The following is a 17585-nucleotide window of genomic DNA, read 5'->3' on the forward strand; positions in this document are numbered from 1 at the left end:
GGATTTCTATCTTTCTGCTCTTCTCAGAGTCCAGCCTGGGTGGCACAGGAATCATCCGTGGCTTCCCCCTGGGAGCTTTGCAAACCCTGAGATGTCCCTGAAGCAGATCTCCAACACTACTGTAGGACACCAGTAATATGGATTGACTTATTTGGTAGGAGCTAGTACGTAGCGGTCAAGAAAGCAGGCTGAGGGCTTCAGTGCTACTTGCAAGCAATCCAGTTTGGGATAATGGGATCTCAATTTCAGCTGCAGAAAATAATTTTCATTACAGGAACCCAGGGAACTCCCAGCCTGACACCACTTTGGTTGGGATTTAGCCAGGGGACCATGGAGAATGGGCTCCATGCCAACACCTTGGGCATCTGGATTTGAGTCGTAAGGAGAAAGGAAGGAGGTCTTGATTGCCTTTCACTTTTTTTGGTGCCTTTTAAAATGCTAGCCCTTGTGGCAGTGACAGGCCCATCCACAGATAAATGGACTGCAGCAGTTGTGGATTGAGTAGATGGGTCTGGAAAAACAGGAGTTGTCTTCCACCTTGCTTGCTCAACAAGCCAAAGCATGGCATCCAGAAGAGTTCACAAAGTGTTTGGAAGAGGCAATGGATTTTCTGTCAAGCTGGAGTTGTCATCTGTAAAGTGACATTTACATTTTTACCAGACAAAGTTTTTCTGGCCTGCAATTCTTCCAGCACTATGAGTTGATGGGAGCAGAGGCTGGCTCCGCATTGTCTGTGGCTCGACATTTAGATGACTGTCAGAGGGGGAGAGAGGGCACTGGTTTCAGCGGAGTTTAATGAAAAGCTGAGGGAAAGGAAAGTTTTTGCTCCATCTTGGATGCTATCAGTTTACATTTTACATTACCCTAACCAAGGCGAGGGAAGAATGATATCCACTCATAGCTCCCTCCCTGGCAAAGAGCTGCCATGCATGGCATTTCAAGATCACGAGCAGTCCCAGTGAGGGTGGCTACACTATCCCATGATGAAGTCTTTTGATGGACTGCATGTCTAAGCAATTTCAATGTCTTCCTCCCGTGCAGGACACAGCACTGTTCCACTTGCTGAGGCTGCAGGACACCTTTGTTTGCTCCTTCAAAAACAAACACCTTCCCCTGCTTATGTGGTTGGTTTTTTGTGGAGTTTTTTTCTGTCACTGTTTTGTAATATTTACAAAAGACAGTTCCTGATGGATGTGCTCACAGGTCTCAGCTGCCTGCCAGTGCCATGTGGGAGGAAGTTTTTCCTCAGGGACTCTCCTCCAGGACTCTTCTGGGACTCCTCTCTGACCCATCAGCCCCCCGGTACTGGCATGTCCAACACCTCACTGCCGCTCTCCCTCATAGGCCCCCAAATACCTCAACACAGCACCTCAATCTCAAACTCAAGCCATCTCCCTGGATAATCCAGTTTCCATTACCTCTTTCCAACTAAAAATTGCCCTGAATAGTAACCAGACCTGGAATTCAGCATTTCTGCAGCACTTGAGCTTGGAAGGACCCTGAAGAGAGCACTGCTAATTAGCTCACATCTTATCTGTCAGGTCAGTTTTATCCCTGCTTGAATGACTTAGATACCAATGCAAAAAGTGACCAGCTACACACAGGGACCTGCACTTCTCGGATTGTAATCTCGCTCTCTCCTTCTCTCCTCTGCTGATAGCAATAGAAGGTCACCTCTGTAGTTCTAGAGCCCAGAGATAGTGTGTCAGGTTTTCTGCTGGTGTAAATCAGCATAGATCCACAGGGACTTCAGACCCCCACACTGTGTGCATAGTCTTGGGAGATTTCTTAGCACAACCTAGGAATCCACTGGCAGGTCTGAACCCGGGTGTCCTAGGTCCAGGCAGAATGATCCCAGCCTTCTCTGCTGGTTTCACCATGGCAGATTGGCATAGTCAAAACACAGGGAGCTCTGGAGAAATATTCAGGATGAAGAATGAAGGCATGCAGAAGTGTGATGGAGGCTCCCACCCACTTAGAGCAGGAGAATGGCCAGGTTGTTTTGCCCCAGCTCTGTGGAATCATAGAATCAGAATCATTTAGGTTGGAAAAGACCTTAAAGATCATCAAGTCCAACTGTTAACCTAACACTGCCAAGTCCACCACTAAACCATCTCTCTAAGAGCCACTCATTCACAGTGGCCAGACCACCCTCTCCCATCACAGGGTCAACCATCTGAATGGCAGCAAGCCTCAAGGGAGAGACTGTGCTCCTTCTCGGGCCCTTTCATCAGACCTTTGATTTGCTTGCCTCTTGGAGCAAAGGAGCAGGGGATGGACTTTTCCTCCTATGGAATTGGGAACGTATCAAAAAAGCCCCTGCAAGTTCCCGCCACATCTCCACAGCAACACTCACTAAGTGTGAGAGCGATGCCTGCACCTCACATCCACCCACCCACATATGCAGAGTGGAACGGTGCCTTACAATAATTTCTGCCCCGGCTTCCCCATCATGCTGGCTCCTCTGGGGCTGTGACCCAGCACTGACAGGACTCCAAGCTGCTTGTGGGCTGGCTTGTATTGCTGCTGGAGTGGTGTCCACCATGGTGGGGGTGTCAGGACCTGGTGGGGGCAAGCTGAGACCCAACTTTCCAGGGGTACTTGGGGGTGTGCAAGGCTTGGACAGTCCAAATAGTCCAGAAATGGGGCCAGCAGAGGGCACTCCGATACCACCGCTCACCCACCAGGCCAAGCACTCAGATGAGGAACGGGGCCACCCCCAAGCCCCTACAGCCCTTCTCAGCTTTGACCTGGCTGTAGGAGGCGACAGGGATCAAGGGCAGCAGCCTGCAGCCCCGCTTTCTTCACTGCGCGAAGCGGAAAGAGTAAACGGGTGAGGAGGCTGCAAGGGAGAGATGTCCCAAGAATCTCCCTGCTACCCACGTCTGCCTCCACCAGCTCACAGCAGTCCCACCGCCCTAGGCACGAATGGTGGATACAGTGCATACAGCCCCAGGTTTTCCGCTCTGAGGCGATGGGTGCAGTGTGGCTCCGGCACAGGGCAGCTGAGGGAAGGCACTGCCTTTCACTCCTTGGAAGGACTGCTGAGCCTCAGGCTCAATAGAGGGACAGCTGCCTGTCCATTGGTCCCAGTGCCTAATGCTGACACTGCCCCTCCTTCCCCAGCTGCTTATCCGACTGGCATCCCTGTTGCTCGGATAGGCCAGCTCTGGGCACATCCCAACCGTCCCCACCTTGCCAGCAGCCTGCATGAGTGTCACCAGGACTGACTTTCAGGTGGAAGACATTTGAGGCTGGTCCCTGGGCAGATGAGAGTATTGCCCTTAACAGAGCACAGCAGCCATTTCAGCACTGCTGCTCATGGCATGGGGTGGCGATGGCAATGGAGGGGGGCCGGGTGAAGCCCTGACGGGTTGAAGCATCCTTGTGAGAAGTGCCTGGCAGCAGACTCTTCTGGAGATGATCTGTTTTGCGCAGGCCACAGTGCAGCAAAACTTTTCAGGACACTTGCTGGCAAACCTTGCAGGAAGCCAAGGATCGCTGCGGCAAGCCCTCTCCTGTCTCCCTAACACCTGGAAGCTCTTTGTGAACTGCTCAAGGAGTGCCGCACGCCGATGCAGGAGGGATTGCTAGCGCTGTGCTCACAGCGAAAGGGAGCAGCGCAATGCCTCACAGCCACAAAATCAGAGGTGCCTGAACTGGCCTGTCTGTTTCTGTGTGAGCTCTGGACACCTTCCCCATCATAAAGTAATATGACAGCTACATGGGAAACTGGGATTCCCTGGAGCTCTTGGGGAGAGAGGGGTCTCCCTGGCTCCTCTGCAGAGATGGCAGGAGCAGAGCACCTTCCTACGTGCTCTGAGAGCCTGAGCGCCTTGTGGTTTTGCTGCAATAAATTTGGAGCAGCTATAAATCTGGAGCAGCTGGCTTAAGTTCCTCCAGGGTTCAGAAGAAAACACATCCAGCCTGATGTGTTTTGTTTGCCCACTCACTGTGTTTCTAATTGGAATGTTTGTAGCTTGGGAAATTGCTTCTTAGACTACAGTACCCACAGTCCTTCGCTGGCAGCTCGGCATAGCCTCTTAGGGCAAAGCAAAACCCAGACCTCTGAAGTGGCTCTTTCCTTACCTGACCCATGCAGGCAGCTGGAGGTCTTCAGTCAAGCCTGGCCTACCGGCAGGTGCACTTACTCGGTTCATTGGGAAAAGACTGGTGAGATCAGTGAGTGAGAAATGCGGCTATGGTTCCCTACCTTCTCCCAGAGGCCATTTCCAGACCCTGGTCCTAGCAAACAGGGTCTCCTGAGTCTATTTCTCCTCCATTTCTGCAAAGCCCCATCCAGAACTTCTTTCTAAATGAACCCTGAAGTCCAGTTTGGGAGAGATCACAAGGCAGAAACAACAAGCATAATGAACCATATTTAAAATGATATTTTTTTTCTGCCTTTGGAGTTTGGTTAATTTATAATCTATAAAAGTCTCTGCATAATTGTGTCTTGATTAAAATGGTATAATTAGGCGCTCTGGATCTCTCTCCCCTTTCCCTAAGATTATTTCTGTCTAATTGCTTTAATCTGTGTTTTCATGCACCCACTAGAAAATCAAAGCATGCTCCCATGAGGACGCGGGTGAGAGTGAATAAAGCTGACGACTCATTAAGTGCAGCAGAGAGAGGAAACTGCATCTAAATCACCACTACATTAACGAGGTAAAATAAAAAATCGAAACGAATAAATAACAAAGAGATAGAGGATTTTTTAAAAAAAACAAAACACAACAAAACAACCTGACATAGATTTTAATATTAATTAAGAACATATTGAATAGCAAATTGTCTGTTGTTTAAGCCAACTTCCTGCATTGTCGATGGAGAGCAAAAGGTCTGGGAATTTTAATTCTCCAAATCTGGGGGTGTTTTGTAGAGGGGGTAACTTGTGCAGAATACAGCTCTGCTAGGGACAGAGTAAAGTTCACTGAGCAGGGAATGAAGGAACTGGCTAGGAAGGGTGTCAGTCCAATCCAGCAGTTTAAGAGTAGTGCCACAATTAGCCTGGATTTGAGTGAGAAGCGGATCAGACTCCAGGGAGAGCAGCACCTGGACTCATGCAAAAGGTACTAACTGGCCGATTACATTGCTAGGGAGGCTTGAGAAGGCCCTCAAGAGTTGACCAAGTCCATCCCCTGCCCTAAGACCAGAACAACTTCACGTCTCCCTTCCTGGTGACTTTCTGTCTTGCTATCGATGATGTTCAGGCTGCAGACTCTGCCAACGAGCTCCAGTAACCTACAAACAGGTCACTTATTTCCCTCCAGGTGAGAAATCAGGAAAACATGATATATTAAAAAAGCTTCTGGCTATGTTTATGGTTTGTTAACATCTGCTGTAGTCTCCTGAGGCGAAGACCAAGGTAGTGCTGTCCCCTGGTCTCTCCTTGCAGGGGAGACTAACTGTGCTGTTTGCCATTTGCCTAGCTGAAGTGTAAATTCCCACACATCGCGGTGCAGAGAGACTGATTTTTACCCCAGATGTGATTGAAATACTTTGTCACCAAGCTGTGCACAGCACTGTTTTATTTTCAGCAGTGTTAAGCAGCCCAGGCAGGGCACTGTACGGGTGTACCCACTCTGCTCTGGACCTCTTATCTGTGCAGCACAGATATGGTCCATGGCAGGGTTGGTGATCCAACTGCCCAGAGCATGGATGAGGACCATGATTTCATCTCCGGTCATCAGTGACCACATGATTTACCCTTAATCCATCCATTTCCTCTTCATTAGTATGGGATATCAAGGAAATATACATTCACATGTTCTGTAAAGGTCCTCAGCCAGTCACCTTGGCCAAAAATTGGTCAGTCTCTGTCTGCTTGTGACCTTCATACTCATTGCCATAGTCCAGTTCGCATTTTTTCTTGCCATAGATAAACAGGTTTCAGAAAGTGAAGGCAAAAGGTATGTGAACATGGCAAGGATATCCAGGAAGAGTATTGCTTGACCATTGAATACAAGCTGTTGTTTCAGCAGAAAGCTCGTTCCAGCTGCATCCCCTGGACCCCGGTTGTAGGGCAGACCCTGAAACCTCTCCCTGATTGAGCAGACACTTTGCCCCTGCTCCTTCAAGTAGACACTTCACTGCAGGGTTAGGGCCACATATTTAAATGCTCTGCTGGGTCACTGCCTGACAAAGGCTTTTGGTCCCCCAGGGTTTCTCTGTCAGCATCCCTTGAGGACCAAGCATGGAGGAGGCTCGATGGTCACATCAGGGTGGCAGCTGACAGGATAATACTTAAAATGAAAGGAGGATCAGCTGCTTGCAGCCCTTGAGTTCAAGAAGAGCCTAATCTAATTAAGTGGAGACCACTATCAAATTACCAGCTCTCTTTTAACATAGCCATTTTAAGTGGTTTGGTGTATTTATAGCAGGCGAGTTAGGGAGGGCTTTTCTCTCTCGAGGTTATGCTTGTGTGTAAGGGAGAGATGTATCACGTTAAGACTCCTGCTTTGAATTAGTTCTCATCCTCAGCCTGGAAAACATTTTGCGCAAGATTTAAGACACCAAAATCTGATCCCAGCTAGCCTTTTCCTATGCCTATGAAGGGAGTGTCTGTCTGGGTTGTTTCTGAATCTTGCCCCGAGCCAGCAGCACAGAAGTTTCCTTTTGGGATTAAGCTTTGCTTAAAGCAAATGTATCTTGCACAACTGTCTCAGGTCAGTCAACAGCCTTGAAAGGGCAAGTGTCCAGTTTTCTGCTGAACTTTGATGGGAGTGGGATGGACCTGTCGCTGTTGGTTAGAGAGCGACGGGAGAGGCTCTCCGCCCCACAGCCCAGTTGCTGGTTAATGGAGTGCCCCCAATTTGTCTTCCCCTGATTAGCGTCTCTGGCAGCCTGCAGCCCTCTCCGTTACACTCCCTGTAATTCCATCTCTGGGGGAGTTCCTGTGCAGCAGGATCTGTGTCAGATGATCCCCCGGGCTCGCAGGAGGGAGGAGGTGGGAAATGCTCGTTAAGAGCTGTTTCCATGCATAACAACAGTGATAATCCTTAGCCCTTTATCTAAAGCTTTTACGAATGTTAATTCATTAACCTCTCACAATCACCCTCCCAGGTGAGGATTATTATCCACAGGATTGGACAGATGGGGGAAGCTGAGACACAGGAGCGCCCAGCCTGAGCCTGTGGGACAAGGCAGTCAGATGCCACCAGGTCCTCCCTTGCCCTCCAAAAACTTATCTCTCCTCTCCCGGTAAGGGGTGGGCTGGCTTCTTCAGGTCACCCTGACTCTTAACAAGAAGAGACTTTGCTGGCAATGTTTGCTGTTCATCTCTGGCTCCAAAAGATCCTTTCAAGATGACTTGGGGCACTGAGTCTGGTGCCTCTGTGCCATGGTAGACTGTCACCATGGGAGGGCTCAACCTGCATCACACAGAGGCCATGGCACTGACCTTTCTCCAGGTGCCGAGGCCCCCAGTGTGTTTCTGTGTCTGTCAGGTCACTAAATATATTATTTCTGGTAAGCAGAGAGAAAAAAGGAAGGGGAGAGAGAGACTTAGAGAAAGGGAAAAAGGCAGAAGCCCTAGAAATAAGAGACCTTTTTGTCTCCTTCACCATCCTCATCTCCCGTCCAGCTGGGATTTCTTCTACTCTTAATGATGTCTCTCATTCCTGATGTGAAAGATTAAAAACCAAGAGATTAAAAGATTACACAAAATGGATGAGATGGACTTTGCTGCCTCCTCCCCTCTTGCTGGGACAGACCTCTGGGAAACCTCTCTCTCCTGCTTTTCCCATCTTCCTTCCCTTCCCCTCCTTTTTCCCTCCCTCCCCTTGATCTTTACAGATCAAAAGGCCCTTGTCTTCCAAGGATTTGAGCCATTCTGGCCATCTTCAAGGCCACTCTCTGATCCTTGCTCAAGGGCAGGTGGAGAGAGAAAGGATATGTCTGAGCCTTGGGGAGCCACTGACATAATGTCCTAGCTGTCCATCATCAGTAAATCTAGCATTTCTTCTTTGAGGAACCCTCCTTCCCCAGGCAGTCTATATTGTTGGAGAGCTCTGTGACAAGGCAGGAAAAAGCTCCAAGGCATCCTGAACCCATTGCGATGAATGTACCACCCATGGTGATGTGAAGCCCCTCTTGGGAGGTGAGCGTGTGGGAAGAAGGCTGGAACAGACCAAACTGGCGGTGGGTTCCCTTGGCTGTTCCTCCTCTTGCAGGGCAGGTGCCAGCACAGGTGAGGGACCCCCTGAATAGATCTTCGGCTCTGACAAAGTGATTTTTCAGCAGCAAGTCTGACAGAGCAGAGATTTGCTCCTGTTCACTCCCAAGGTATTGGGGGTGTGGAGAGGAACATACCTGTTGCACTTTGGGTTGGTCCCTCTGTTCTCCACTCTTCCTCAGGACACCAATTGCTTCAGACTACCTTCTGCTAATGGGGCCTTTGAGGGCTTGAACTGTCCCACTGTGGTTCCAGACCAGGCCTGGAAAACCTAATGCCTTTCTGCCCTTTAATTTCACTGCTCCCTCTTTGGTTGAGTTCACTGTTGCTCTTCTTGGTGGCACAATAATCAACAGAGTTAGGACTCAGCCTGGCTTCCCCTGGGCAATGTCTACAATATCCACAGCCAGGAGAGGGAAGAAGGTCAGTTCCATGCCTGGAGGTGCTACCTTAACTCAGGAGACCTTCCTAGCTGTGGCATGCTCAGAGACCTCTCAGCCTGGGACACAGCAGTGTACAGCCCTTGCCTTCTTCTCTAGGCCCACAGCTATTAGGGGAGAACCTGGAAGCACTCCCACCCCGGAGGCTGTAAGCAGGTTAATGTCCAATGTACTCATGGGATGTTATTTTCAAACATGCTGCCTCTTGTAATGAAAAATGCCCCCCCTCCATTTGGCAAAGGACGAGGCATCGGCATAACAGTGCAGGAACTGTTCGTGCTACGTAGCGCTTACACAGTACTTGCCGTCTCCCACAGCCATTGCAATGTGCAGCTACCCATGTAGAAGGAGCCTCATGTCTTTATTCCTGACAGCTGTCAGTCCCTGGAAAACAATCCTTTCCGTCCCTCCTCCCGGAGTCCCGAAGCCAAGCTGGAAGGCTGGGAGCACACGAGCAGGGAAGGAAATCTGCCAACTTCGTCTTTCTCCCTCTCGCTCTCTCTTTAGCTGCCTGTGAGGGAAGTTGCAGGAAAATAATGAAATAAAAGCCAAGGCCCAGAGAAAGCTGATTCATCCACAGCCCAGGGCCAGCGGCCGGCTCCAAGCAGAGCTGTAAAATCAATCTGTCACTGCTCACCGCAGTATAGATCAGCGGAGAGATTCTGACTGCAGCGAGGGCAGAGCCCAGCCTTCTCCCGGGGCCCCGTTTTCCCCAGCCGTGGGACCCAGTTGTACCCCTGGGGGAGATGGGCAGATGGGCAGGGGAAGAGGCAGAGAGGGAGAAGGGCTGATCCGCCGGGTCTGCGAGCTGGAAACGCTTCCAGTGAGACTCCCTTCCCTGGCAGCACGCACCGAAGGCAGCGCAGGCAGACTGCGTGGCTGCCTTCCCTGCCTGGCTCTTCCCTGTGGGTGAATGGCACAAGGTGATGGAGGAGAGGGGGGGATGGCTGTCTGCGCTCCCACCTCTTCCTCCCTAGAGTAATGTTCATGCTGAACATTACTGCGAGTATTCCCTAGTCTGGGCACAAAGGGTTAAAAATCAGTTTTATCATCACCTTTGTGACTCTTGCATTCTGGGCTATTCCGGGACTTAACAGCTCCCTGGCGTATGTTGGAATAACACTAGGGAATTGCTCGATTAAGGTCAGCTCCCTTGTTCACCCCTAACAGCATCTCCAGTCTTAGAGCACGTAGCAGCCCAACAGAGCAGCAGCTCAACAGAAAGGTGTAAACCACGGTGGTTCTCGGCGCTGTTTCCATCCCTGTTAAGGGGGAAGAGAGGTCAGGCCTGGCTGGATGGTGGTGGTCTCAGAGACATTGGCAAAAAAGACTTAAAAGGTGATTATTCCTCGTAGTGCTGGACACAGAGAATGAGGCACCTCTGCAGCTGACTTAAAGTATCTATGACGTCCTTAGCAGGTTTTTTTCCTTGGTGATTTTTTTTTTTTTAACTTGTGAAGTAACAAACAACAGAGTCTTTCCAGGGCTTTTGACAAGGTCAGAGCCTCTGCAAAATAAACATGGGGGTGAGCTTCTGTACCCTCTGGATGATTATCTGCAAAGGTACGAATAAGCATTGGGGGCCTGGCTTCCAATCAGATCAAGAACCCAAATGTCTCACACTGCTGGGGATGTGGTGCTTGCTTCTGCTTGTCTCTTGGCGATGTTCTGCTGGATTTAAGTATTGTTCCTGGGTCAGTGGAAGTATGAGTGGGGTTTGTTTGACCCCCACGGGCCCCAGCAGCACAAGGATCCTGCCCTGGCACTTCTAAGTCCAGAATGGATCTGTGCCAGCAGGAGACCCATGCCAAACAGACTGCAAGATGATCCTGAAGGAACTCAAACTGGAGCAAATCCTGCACTAATTTGGAGTTGGAAACCTTTCCTCCAGCTTCAATGCCCTCCAAGATTAGACAGTGTCTGTCCTTGGAGGAGGTAGAAAAAGATGGAAGCAAGTCCCTGTTCCTTCAGTTTTTAGCTTTAAAAAGCTTGGAGGAAAAACCCCATGGCCATAAGTGATAAAGACAAGGAAATCAAAGTCTGTAGTTGCCAAGAGAAGCTTTCTTCTCCTCTCATGTCAGGTGGAGTTAGTAGCTTCGGCATTTAATCCCCTGGGAACGGACATCTACAAACAGTCCAGGAACATCCAGAAGTGTCCCCAGAGCTGCTCACCTCTTGTCTCTCTGAGGAGTGTGTGTTTCTGTATGTGAGTCTCTGTTTTTTTCCCACTTGGGTTTGCAGGTTTGGGGTAAAAGAGGATGCAACAAGTTTCTTAAGTGTCATTTTCAACAGGGCTAATGCCCTTGTGTGTTTGTATCTGGTGGACCAGCTTGTTTCTTCATGCCATCAAGGTGGTGTGTGATGCCTGGGGCTGCTTTTGCTACATCTTTGGGATTTGATTGTGAGGAGTGTAGATGGGTCCTTTGCACTTGTTGCTTGTGTTTTGAGGGAGGCAACTCATTCCCCTAGGGCTACTGATTGTCCCTAGAACAGCGTTTATGGGTTTGGTGTCCCATCCTTGATGCTGTTGTACACATGTCAGAAGGCTAGGGGCAGTCCCGTTCTTTCTGGGTTTGGATTTGCATGAGATTATTTCTCTCCAAACAGAGAAAAATGTGCAGAGGGTCAAATGAGCTGCAGGTCTGCAGGTGTGAGACAGACGGGGTAATTACGTTGTTCTGTACTTATACAATAACTAGCAAGATGGAGAGGTGGGCCACAGATGAGCTTCTTTAGATGCAACTGGACATTACAATATAATGCATTTAATAATAGCGCTGCTTGCAGTGGGGTGTGTGTAGCAGAGTAATTTCTCTACAGTTCTTGGACTGCATGAAGAAAGTCATTAGTTTCCCATCAGAGATTCCATGCGGGTGTATGTTTGTACCCGTGTGCACATTGGTGTCTATTTTCTTAGAAGCTGTTGCAAGCACGTTGATATTTATGAGGGAAATGTCTTCACCCAGCTGTTGCATGTGTGTATGTTTGTGTGAGGATGGGGTGCAGATGGTGGCTGTTCAGCTGCAAGTGGAAGTTTCAGAGCATTTTCATTTGTCGTTGCAACCTCCATGCATGCCCGTGTGACACAGTCGACTGGCACAGGAGCATGTGGATGTGAACTGGTCATGAGTAAATGTAGGTGTTGGGGCAGATTTCTAACATCAGAGCAGCCAGGGGCTAGAACAGCCTCAGAGCAGGGACCAAATAGTCTCACAGTGTTAGGACGGAACTTGAGACATTTCTGAGCAAGATTATATGATGTGGTTGGCTGAAATAGCAGGAGACTGGATTGCACATCCCAGGAAGCCAGCTCCCATCCAATGTCCTATGTTCCTAAGTTTCTTTGCAGCTGTTGCATGTCTGCGCGTGTCCGAGTGAGACAGGCAGTCCCTCCACAGCTGCGGTGAGTGCGAGGGATGCATCGTGTCCTGTCTGTGTGTCTGCATGTCTGTGCAGGGATTATTTGTGTCTAGCTGTCGTGTATATTTGTGCTTTCTGTCAAGGGGCTGGGAAGTAATTTCTTAAGAGTTACCCCATGTTTGGTAAGGTGGTTTCCTAGCGGCTATTGCCTGTGTGCAGTATTTGGGGGCTGAGCTGTGGCTGGCTCCCCAGCACCTGCTGCACATGGATATTTGTTTCTGATTGTGGGCAAGATCTCCATCAGTGATGGCATGTGTGGGTTTGGGCATAGGGAGGTGGAAGGTCTTCCTGTAAGCTGTTGCATGTACGTGAGGGTTTGTTGTTAATGGGTGATTTCTGAGGAGCTGTTGCATTTCTGTGTGTGGTGATTTGAGGAGGTGTTTGAAGCACAGTCTGCCCAAAGCAGTTGCATGCGTGCGTTTATGCGTGGATGAAAGGTTTCCCCCACCTCCTGTTGCATTCTCGTGTGTCAATTTTCTTAGCAAATACCGCAGCGGCATGTATCAAGGTGTACCTTCCCACGGCTGTTGTACATACCTGTGTCAGCTGGTGTATAGCTGTTGCATGCATACGTGTGTATAGGTAGCTCCTCAGGAGCTGTTGCTTGTACCTGTATCATTCCTAGAAGCTGTTGTATTTTCGTGTGGGTGACTTGATTCTGAGAAGCTGGAGCCTCTGTGTGTGATTCCCCAGCAGCTGTTGCTTGTGTGTGTTCCTGGGAAGCTGTTGTATGTTGTGTGTAGCTCTTCAGCAGCTGTTGTAAGGAAATTGTGTGTGTGTGTGTGTGTGTGTGTGTGTGCAGTTCCCCAGCAGCTGTTGCATGCGTGCTCATGTCTCCGGTGGAGGCCCACCCCTTTCCGCCTGCACCGGAGCGGTGGCTGTGCAGGCGAGGAGAGCTCGGAGCTGGCTCCATGGGAGAGGGACCTTCGTCTGTCACAGCCTTCCCAGCTGGGAGAAGCAGTGCCGGCTCTGGTCCCAGAGCCCTATCAGCCGAGTCTGTGGCGAATTAATCACTTGCGTTTTAAATGCCAATACAGCCCTTTCTGCCTTCTTCCCCCAGTGATGCGGATGCGGCGAAGGCAGCAAATCCTCCGGCTGTGCGTGCCCTCCCTGGACTGCTGCTCCATCCCCGCCTGTCGTGCTCGCGTGTGTGCGTGGCTGGGAGTGCTGCCTAGGTGCAGCCGGGAATGAGACAGCTGTGGGGCAGGGGACAGCGCAGATCCAAGGGGTGACACAAGGTGGGGGATACCCACCCCCCCATCCACAGGGCTGCAGGTTGCTCGAAGGCAGGGGTCTTTTGTGCCTCCACTTCGTCTCTGTCATGCCCCGTATGGAAGCTGGGAGCAATCGCCCCTCCAGAAGCAGGTATGTGTACGTGTCTGTGCGTGTGTGTGACACGTTTTCGTGTGCAGCCCTTGTGCAGCTGCCTCGCGTGTCCTCGGCTCCCTGTTGTCGTCCGTGTCGCCTCTCGGAGAAGCGGCTGAGATTGGAGGGGGAGGACCGAGGGGGGGAGAAGGGCAGGATGGACGGATTGCCTTTATCCTCCAGCCCGTGCACGCGCTCCCTGGGGGGTGGATGTCTCTGATCTGAGGATGAAGGCAAGGGGTGAGTGCAAGGGAGATGGGGAAGCGGCCGGGGCTGGGGGGGGCGGGGAGGGGGGGGAATACTGCCCACATGGGGTCGATGGGAGGGAGGGAGGCTTGGAGACAGGTCTGTCTTTCAGTGTGTGTGTGTGTGCGTGTGCGTGTGTGTGTGCGTGCACTTGCTTAGGATCAGGATGCTGAATAGGTCCAGGGCTTGCTGCACGCAGCTGGGTTTGACTGGTCTGCTTCTATTCAGACCTTGCAAGAGGAGGGGATACATGTATATGTATGTATATATGTGTGTGTCTTTGTGTGTGTATACATATATACGTACAGCTATAGCTATATATATATACCCCCACACATACATGCATGTGCATATACAGATATAGATACACAGACATGTATGTATATTGCCTGTAGTTATGGGAGGGAGAAGGAGACAGCCTTCTCCATCCAACAACCCCCTGCTCCCTGCCTCTTTGCAAACTTTGTCGGGGAGCCTTTGCAGACAGAGAGAGAGAGAGAGAGTGTGTGTGTGTGTGTGTGGTGTGTGAACATTTGCCTGTTTTGGATGCAGGGGAGTGAGTAAATTGCTGCTCTGCTTTTACACTGCTCTGCTGAGAGGCTGACTGGCTGCAGAAAAGTCATTGCGTGGTGTCTGTCGGGTGTGTGAGTGTGTGCGTGTAGTGGTGGGAGCTGGATATTTATGTAGGGGCCCAGGACAGCTACTCAAATGCATACGTATGTGTATATACATTGCTTGCAGGGTGTCTGCGTGCCCATTTATTCCACCAGAGAAAGCGTGCCCACATTTTTATGCATAAAGATCCACCTGCTTTGGGGCATGGGATGGGGGAAGGAGAAGCTGAATGAATGAATGGGAGCAAGAGGAGGGGGAAGGAGGAGGCGTGGGGGAGAAAGACGAGCAGACGCATCCTATTCTCATCCCAGGACAGGCAGGAGTGCACAGCTGCTGCTGTTCCCATTCCAGAGCTTGGATCTGGCTGGGGAAAGGCAGCATAAATCTGCTCCTGCTGCAGCAAGCAGCATATTTGGGAGCTGCTGTGCATAATGCCCTCTTGTGTGTGTGCTGGTGTGGCTCCCCCCTACCTCTGCACGCGTGCATGCGAGCACACATGTGTGCATGTGTGTATGTGTGCGGAGGCGGGGGTGGCTGTGCACAAACAATATGCTTGCAAACACCCTTGCAAGCACCCAGGGAAGGAGGTGTCAGCGATGGGGAGGAGAGCATTGCTCGTGCGCTGCGGGCGCGTGCATCTTGCAGCCGTGCACAGACCGCGGTCCATTTGCAACCACTCCGGGCTCACGCAAGCGTTTGCTGCTGGGGGCCAGTGTGTGCACACAAAGTGGGTGCACATGTGCAGGGCAGACTTAGGAGCTGCTCCCCTCCTTTTCCTCTAAAGGCTAGAGAGCACAACTCTTCTCCCCACCCTGGAGGTAGGGAGCTATAAACTAAGCTATGGAGCAAAGAGAGGATTGCTGAGATTGGACGGGGGGGGGGGGGGGGGGGGGGTGGCAAAGATTATGTAGGGAGAGGGAGGGAGGGCTCCATGTCCCTGGAGGGGGCCTAGGGGACTGGGGAGCCTGGCTGCAATGCATGCTGCGAGCCAAGGAATTTGTCATGCACCAGGAGGTGGGAGGGAGCGGGAGTGTATGTGGTGTGGGGGAGCTGGGGTGAAGGAGGAGGAAGGGGGCTGTGCAGGGGTACAAGGGGATTTCTGGTGACCTGCATCCCCCTTCCCCCGCTCTGCCTGGTACCCCCCCCACACCGTCACTCCTGGGTCCTGGGAAACGCAGCCTGGCAGCATCACTAATGTAATATTCAAAGAAAGCTTCATTTGCATGGAGTATGCATTATTAATATATTTAAATACAGCCCCCCTCTTGCCTCCCGCCTCTGTGCAGACTGTACCAGCGGCAGTGAGGAAGCTGCAGGGAGTGGAGGGGTGCGGATGCGGTGCCAGGGGTGAGAAACAGCCACTTTAATCCCACTGATTTCCCCAGCCCAGAAACCTTCCCCCCTTTCCCCCCCCAGCCCCTTCCCCACCTGCCACCCTCCTCACCCCACTATTTTCCTCCGGGAGGTGTTTGGCTTTCAGGGCATCCAGCCCACGAGCATGCAGATTTGTCGGTATGAAGCAAGCTACCTTCATGGCTCTTCCCCCGTCAAAACCTACGACACCGAGGGAAGAACCGTGGATGCGTGGCCTTTGCCTCTCTTTACCCAGCTCCAGGCAAAGTGGGTATTTGGGAATATGCTGCCTGAGCCACTGCGCCGGTGCGAAGCTAAGCTGTGGAGCAGAAGCTGCTTGGAGGGTAGAGAGGGCGTTTGGGAAAGGGGGGCATACAGAGGTGTAGTTTTTGCTGGGGGGCAGCTTGCGGTTGAAATCGGAAAGGTGAAAATCACAGGCAGAAGGGGAAGACAGGAGGGAGGGAAGCATAGCTGTGGTGATGTCCGTGATGTTTGTTCCTACCGGGGTCATGTCAGAAGCCGGGTGCAGCTCCAGGCAGAGTGCAGCTGCCTCATCTGACCCTGTTGAAGAGTGGTGGAGAGCACTGCTCACCTGGGAAAAAAGCTAGTGGTCACATCAGGGCCTGTTGAAACCTGCCAGTGCTGTCAGCAGCTGTGTCAGAAAATATCAGCACATTTGCTGAGAGAGAGAGACCCGGCTGCTCTCTCTCTCATCCCAAATATTGTGGTTTTTCCCTCAGTCCCTGTAAGTGTGGACCTGGGCTAAGTTCTTTCTTTTATTAGTGTGAGGGAGGGCAGAGGACATGCAGGGAACACCTCTGTCCTCACACTCCTGTGAACTGATGAGAGACATCCTGCTCTGGGAAAAGGATGTGATGTCCCCCAAACACACTTGCAGCCCTCATTCATGCCCAGGCACCAGAGTAGGACAGGAGCAGCTTAGGTGCAGAGCAAATGTGCTCCAGGAAAATATTCCCTTTTCTGGGAACAGATGAGCTTTGGCTTTTCTCCTCCACGGAGGAGCAGAGCTGTCCTGCACAGTGATGGACCCCAGGCTGCTGGCAGGTATGGGGAAAGCTGGCGCTTCCCTGGTAGCACTGTGGGTTCTGCTGGTGGGGAATGTCCGGGCTGGTCCCGATGCTGAGTTACAGTGGGTGCTTGAGCTCTCTTCGGGGTTCTGCAGGGGCAGAGCTCAGTGTCCCCCGACGCCTTTCCGTGTGGGAACAGGGGTGAAGGAGGACGTGGAGTTGAGCCACTGAAGGGAGGCAGGCTGAATGCATGGGAGCCACCTCCTGCACCAGGGTCGGGTGAAGTCCTCTTTTTGGGCTGGAAGAGGAGAGTACAAAGCTCACGGAGCAGACCAAAGGGCTGTGACCCATCTCCAGCCCTTTCTCTCTGCTGGGTCAGGATGGGTTTCCTGCATCTGTGAACCAGATGAAGGCTGTATTTAAAGCCGCAGATGAGTCAAGCTTGGCACTTTGGAGGTGACAATGACTGTGGAACTGCTGTTGTGTTTGCTTCAGTGGCGAGATGGTCTGGCAGCAGTTACAGCTTCACTTTAGCAGAGCTGCATTTGTGTCTTGGCTTTCCTGTGTTCCCCAGCCGGAGTTAGTTTTGTGCCTTGCTTTGCCATTCCCTGACCTCGTCTTCAAGGGATTATAGCAGTTCTTTGGGTCTCCTGTGAGCTCAGCGGTACCTAGCCATTGCCTGAGATGAACCGCTTTCTGCACGGACAGGACTGACCAAATAATTTTCTGTCACTGAGGAGAAATGACCTCATTTGCTCAACACTCATAAGCCAAGAGGAAACCCAGTTCCAGCCAACCAGCTGAGGTACAGAAGGAGGGAAGGGCAGTTGTCACTCTTTCCATGGCATTATAAGGGGTGAGAAACAAGCTATTAGGAGCCCAGTTGGGGTGAATGACTTGATGGGTTTGGTCCTTAGATGTTGCCTTTTGCAGGGAGTCTTT

General features: G+C 51.3%; 1 protein-coding gene across 2 annotated transcripts in view; it reads left to right on the plus strand.

The window, feature by feature from the left end:
* Positions 1 to 12934: 12934 nt before the first annotated feature.
* Positions 12935 to 17585, plus strand: part of ELFN2 (extracellular leucine rich repeat and fibronectin type III domain containing 2) — a 53116-nt gene continuing 48465 nt past the window's right edge. The window contains exon 1 of one of the 2 annotated variants that reach the window (XM_054843163.1): positions 12935 to 13401. The gene's annotated coding sequence lies outside the window, so the exon portion shown is untranslated. Of the gene's footprint in view, positions 13402 to 13553; positions 13642 to 17585 lie in introns of those variants that run through there. The other variant, XM_054843173.1, reaches the window with a different exon arrangement.

This window comes from Grus americana, chromosome 1 (assembly GCF_028858705.1).
Source record: "Grus americana isolate bGruAme1 chromosome 1, bGruAme1.mat, whole genome shotgun sequence".
Classification (NCBI taxonomy): Eukaryota; Metazoa; Chordata; class Aves; order Gruiformes; family Gruidae; genus Grus; species Grus americana.